Raw genomic sequence first — 6,399 nt, forward strand, 5'->3', positions numbered from 1 at the left:
TCAAACCCACCAGCCACTCCTCAGAAGGAAGGTTGGGCAATCTACTTCCGTAGTGATACTGCCTTGGAAACCCAAGGAGGGGTCGCTATGAGTTGGATCTGACTTGATGGCACATAACAACAACAACAACAACAGTTCATTTACTGTGAGTAATGAGTAATATGCATGTATCACAATGAATATTCTTCTATCATCCACTTGCACATATGTGCAAAAGTTTTCTTGGGCATACCAATGTGGTACCCTGGAATGTCTCTGGGTACTCCCATTTCCCAATTTTGATGGTAGATAAGTGCAACAGCCACAGCATTAGAAGGAGATGAGGACTAAAAGTCCTCAGGGATGAAGATCTATATCATTCCACCAGGTAAGATGTTAACCAATGGTAATAGAAATCTAAAATGAGTACATATAGAGCATAATGGGTATTTGTTGCAGCCTTGGAACCAGCTAGAGAGAGTAGGAAAAGCTGCACTTAATCCAATAAAGAATCCTTCTGTAAATTTCAACCAGAATGTTATTCTCAGATGGGATGAACTTATGGTATAAAAAAAGTAAATCTGAATAGTACAAACTGTAGTAGATGTTGTGTTGTACTGATATATGCCCCTCAGGACCAAGACATTCATTCCACTCCCTGGCTCACAACTGCATCTCTCTCCAAATGTTGTCCTCAACCAGCACCATTGCACAAATACTTTAGAGCGCTTAATCCACTGAGATGAGATACCTCATAATATCACGTGGAGCAAAGGAGCCACTTTATATAAATGAAACTTGCTCTCTTCCAAAGTCATGCCTCTTGCATGAGACAGCCTGCTTTCAGTGACTAGTCAATGTGCAATTGCAAATGTTCAACCCCTTGCCTCAATTCAGATATATCTAAAGAACCATCCCAGCTTCAAACTTCCCCATGAAATTAGTTAATGGTGCTATTTCAACAATATCACAATTCAACGTCAGCATATGCCCAATCTGCCTTCTTTTGCTACCTCATATGTGTTGCTTTTGTGAGCACAAAAATCTCAGAGATTATTTCCCAGGCAATCCAAATTACTACTATATGTATGTATCTTCAAAATGTGGAATTTTTTCTATATTCAAATGTTATATCAATGATGTCAGAATACATATGCTTATGCAACTTCATTTTTTTTCTCAGTGATGTCTGTAGATATATCAACATACAGTTCTTATTTTAATTGGACTCCAGTGTTTCATTGTAAGGATACATAAAAATGTATTTATCCATTACCTTCTTGAAGAAGAGACCCTGAATGCTGCAAACAGTTAATATGATTGACTGCTGACCAAATGAGGTTGGAGGTTTGAGTGTATCCAGAGCTGCCCTGGTGATCTACTTCAAAAAAAATCAGCCTCTGCAAATTGTATGGAACAAAGTCCTACTCTGACCCAAATGAGGTCACCATGAGTCAGAATGAACTCTACAACAATTGAGATTTTTTTCGTCTTGAAAAACATTTATTTATTTCTTGAACTTCTACAGTCATTCGCTATTTCTATCCTCCTGCTAAATACAATAGTAGCTTTATCATTATTACCAATGGAAAACCACTACTCTTATTATTGTCTATCATTTTTTCTTTCTAAACACACAAAAATTAGTGCATCTCTCTTTTTGTGTCAATATTTGAATTTTTCTATTTCTGTTGTTGCCATTGCTTTTGTTTTGTTTTGTTTTTTTATATTTAATCCAAGATCTCTCCATGTTTACTTTTCTTCTTGTTTTAGTATATCTTTCCATGATTCTTTTAGTAAGTGTCTGTGGGTTATAAGAACAAACTTTGTATATATCTAAAATATCTTTACTTTTCATACTTTCTCAAATAATAGTTTCACTAACTATAAAATTCTAAGCCAATAATACCCTTTCCTCATTACACTGAAGCTATTAGTTTACTATCATCAACTATTGATTGGTATTGAGGAAAAATATATTTTCAACACAACTACTATTCTTTTCTGGTTGTTAGGTGATGTCGAGTAATCTTCAACTCATAGCGACCCTATGCACAGCAGAATGAGACACTGCCTGGTCTTGTGCTAGCCTCACAATTCTTGCTGTACCTGAGCCCGTCATTGCAGCCGCTGTGTCCATCCATCTCATTGAAGGCCTTCCCCTTCTTTATTGACCCTCCACCTTACCAAGCATGATATCCTTCTCCATGGAATGGTTCCTTCTGACAACATGACCAAAGTAGGTGAGATAAAGTCTGGCCATTCTTGCTTCCAAGAAGCATTCTGGCTGCACTTCTTCCAGGACAAGTTTGTTAGTCCTTTTAGCAGTCCATAGTACTCTTAGCATTCTTCTCCAACACCACAATTCAAAAGCATCAACTCTTCTTCAGTCTTCCTTATTCATTGTCCAGCTCTCACATGCATAAGAGGTGATTGAAAACACCATGCTTGGGTTAGGCACACCACAGCCTTTAAGAAGAAACCTTTGCTCTTCATCACTTAAAAGAGGTTTTTTGTGGCAGATTTCCCCAATGCAATATATCATCTGATGTCTTGACTCCTGCTTCCATTGGTGTTGATTGTAGAACCAAGTAATATGAAATCCTTGACAACTTCAATCTTTTCTCCATCCACTGTGAAGTGGTTATTGGACCAGTTGTGAGATTTTTGTTTTTCTTTATATTCTTTTCTAGATAACCTAATTTGCTCTCTGAGAACTTTTGAAATTTTTCATTTGTATCCTGATGTTCTTAAGTCAGTATCTAAGTATAGCCTTATTTGCATTTATCTTATAAAACATTGTGCATCTACTTTAAATTTGATGCCTCATGACTTTGTTCATTTCTGGAAAAAGTGTAGGCACAATTTCTTTAAATAGTATATCTCTTCCATTCTCCTTGTTCTTATTTTTTTTTTCTGTTACTAGAATTTGATTATATGTGTATTAGATGTTCTCAATCTGTTCTCTGCATCTCTTACAGTCACTTTCAAATTTTTAACTCTTTAATTATTTCCTACATTCTAGATATTGTCCTTACTACCATCTTCCAATTTACTAATTGTTTTTTTTGACTATGGTCATTATTAGGAGCTCTGGTAGCATAGTGCCTAAGGCACTTGACTGCTAACCAGGAGGCTGGCGGTTCAAACCCACCAGCCACTCCTCGGAAGGAAGGTCGGGCAATCCTACTTCTGTAGTGATAACTGCCTCGGAAACCCAAGGAGGGGTCGCTATGAGTCGGGGCCGACTTGATGGCAAATAACAACAACAACAACATGATCATTATTAAATTTATTTAACTTATTACTTATTGCAGTTAATATTTTAGTGATTACCTTTTTATTTCTAAGATTTCTAACTGAATCATTTTTTATATTCATCAACTCTTTTTTCATTTGTACAGTTTTAAGAACAATTTCCTGTTTTTAATGTATATTATGATCATTTTTAAGTGTATTTCCTTTACAGTCATTGAAAGACTATTCTTTGAAATTGATTTTATGTAGAATAAATTTATTTCAATTCTAATTGTGTTAAGTCTCATTGTTACTATGAAATACCTTTATGTGTTTGAGATTACTCTGGAAAACATTTTAATGTTCTCTCAATAAATTATATCTAGTGATTCTACAATAGCCTTTACCCAGTTCTCTTAAAATCATATCCAAAATCAGGTCATATAATGGCATTTAATAGTTTCTGCCTTTTGGTGACACTAAGGGTAGAAATAGTGTAAGTTTCAGCCATACACTATTGAAAATTTGGTGGTTTTTTTTTAATTATTATTCAGTTTTGTGTCCTGAAGGGATGTCTTTGTTCATTTTCCCTACCTACTAAATGAATAGATTGCTAAACACTGTAGCCAAAATCAGTGCTTTGAAAAGAACTTTATTTTTTTAAACTTCTTTTGCCTGGAATAAATTTCCATCAAAGGCTGATTTCAAGCAAGAAACTTTGTTTTCATCATTCCCCTCTCTTCCTTACTTTTGTGTTGAGGTGTCTGTTATACTCCTTTTGCCACTATCTGAATTAGATCCAGAGATCAAAAATTCCATAACTTCAGTTTAATAAATACATGCTGTAACTTTTCTATGCTGTGTATGGTTCTCAGAGACATCAATCTTGTGTTTGGACTCTTCTACATCCACTTGATCTTCCACTGCTACACATTATTTCCACTACTCATCTGGCAGTTTGTTATACTGTGGTGGCTTGTGTGTTGCTGTGATGCTGGAAACCATGCCACCACTGTTTCAAATGATGGCAGAGTTACCTATTGTGGATGTGTTTCAATGGAGCTTTCAGAATAAGACAGGGAAGAAGGATAAAAGGCAAATCTGATGCAAAAGACCTCTTTAAAGTGTTAAAGAGCAAAGATGTGACCTTGAGGACTAAGGTGCCCCTAACCCAAGCCATGGTGTTTTCAATAGCCTCATGTGCATGCAAAAACAGGAAAATTAATAAGGAAGATCAGCAAAGAATTGATGCATTTGAATTATGGTGTTGGCAAAGAACACTGAATATACCATGGATTGCCACAAAAGTTAACAAATTAGTCTTGGAAGAAGTACAGCCAGATGCTGCTCAGAAGCGAGGATGGTGAGACTGCATCTTCTACTTTGGACATGTTATCAGGAGGGATTAGTAGCTGGAGAAAGACATCATGTTTGGTAAAGTAGAGGGTCGGCAAAAAAGAGGAAGACTCTCAACAAGATGGACTGACAAGATGCCTGCAAAAATGGGCACAAGCAACAATGATTTTAAGGATGGTGCAGGACCAGGCAGTGTTTTCTTCTGTTGCACATAGGGTTGCTTTGAGTTGGAACAGGTTCAATGGCCCCTAACAACAACATACATTATTTTCACTGCTACAGTCTTGAGAAAGAATCTATATATCTTGAACTTATGGATCTACTTGATTTTCACACAAAATAATAATAAACTTTCTGCATTTTCTCCTTCTATAGCAGCTCTGGTGTCTTAGTGCCTAAGGCACTTGACTACTAACCAGAAGGCTGGTGATTCAAACCCACCAACCACTCCTCAGAGGGAAGATGGGGCAATCTACTTCTGTGGTGATACTGCCTGGGAAACCAAAGGAGGGGTCTCTATGGGTCGGGTCTAACAGCACATAACAACAACATAGCAACACTCAGGAATTAAAAATAGGACATAAAAGAGTTCATTGTCCTAAGTATTTGCCTAGGAGCTCTGGTAGCATAGTGGTTAAAGCACTTGACTGCTAACCAGAAGGCTGGCGGTTCAAACCCACTAGCCACTTCTCGGAAGGAAGGTTGGGCAATTCTACTTCCGTAGTGATACTGCCTCGGAATTCCAAGGAGGGGTCGCTATGAGTCGGGCCGACTCGACGGCACATAACAACAACAACAACAACAAGTATTTGCCTAAGAATATTGCCAATAAGATTTTCACTTTAAGAAAAAATAGTCCACTTAAATCAATAGTTTTCAGAATTTCCAAGGTTTTTAATAACCTGATGATCATGTTAAAAAAGTAAAATTCTTGGCCCTAATTTCCAAAAATTCTGATTTCATAAATCTACTATTATACACCAGGAGCTCTGGTAGCATAGTGCCTAAGACACTTGACTGCTAACCAGAAGAAGGAAGGTTGAGCAATCTACTTCCATAGTGATACCGTCTCAGAAAATCAAGGAGGGGTCTCTATGAGTTGGGTCCGACTCGATGGCACATAACAACAACAACAACAACTATTATACACAGGAAATTGTGGGTGTAGAGGGTTAGAAAAATTTTAGTATACTCTAAATGATATATCCTATAAAAGTTATTTCTAAAAAACAATGTTCATTCTAATATATAATGATTGGCTTTTAAAAACCATCTTGTTTCAAACCTATATGCTTTTTTTGCAATCTGAAAGCAAAAGATGGTTTTTATTCAAATTTTTCTTTTCCTCTCAACTTTTTTTTCCTCTTCTTTTTTTAATTATCCCCCAAAAAATTATTTTAAGAGTGAATTATATACAACAAAACTTATAAGAAGTAAAGATATACTACTCACCTTGATCACAATGGCCCAGCTTGCACTTTTTAAACTAAATGAGGCACTTTTTTGGTCATAATGACTTCTCTCAGTGATTCAATGAAATTAAAAAATAGGCCCTCTTTCATGGATGGGCAGATACCGTCTTTATTTTGAATAGCTTAATTAATTAATTTTTTTTTTTTATGGAATAGGAGTGGAGATGGGAGGGGCTATAAGGAGACATCATGAAATATATTCCAGTTTAAAGGTCATTGATTTAGGTCAGAGCAATGAGGGAAACAGTAATAAATGCTAAGTCGTGTCAGAAAAGTCACAGTGACTAATTACTGCATACCCTTCTCTTCCTAGCCTCACATTTAGAGAAGCTCAGAAGTTTAGTACCTTAGTACC

The sequence above is a fragment of the Orycteropus afer genome, unplaced genomic scaffold (assembly GCF_000298275.1).
Source record: "Orycteropus afer afer isolate SDZICR_OR568_19922 unplaced genomic scaffold, OryAfe1.0 scaffold00216, whole genome shotgun sequence".
Lineage (NCBI taxonomy): Eukaryota > Metazoa > Chordata > Mammalia > Tubulidentata > Orycteropodidae > Orycteropus > Orycteropus afer.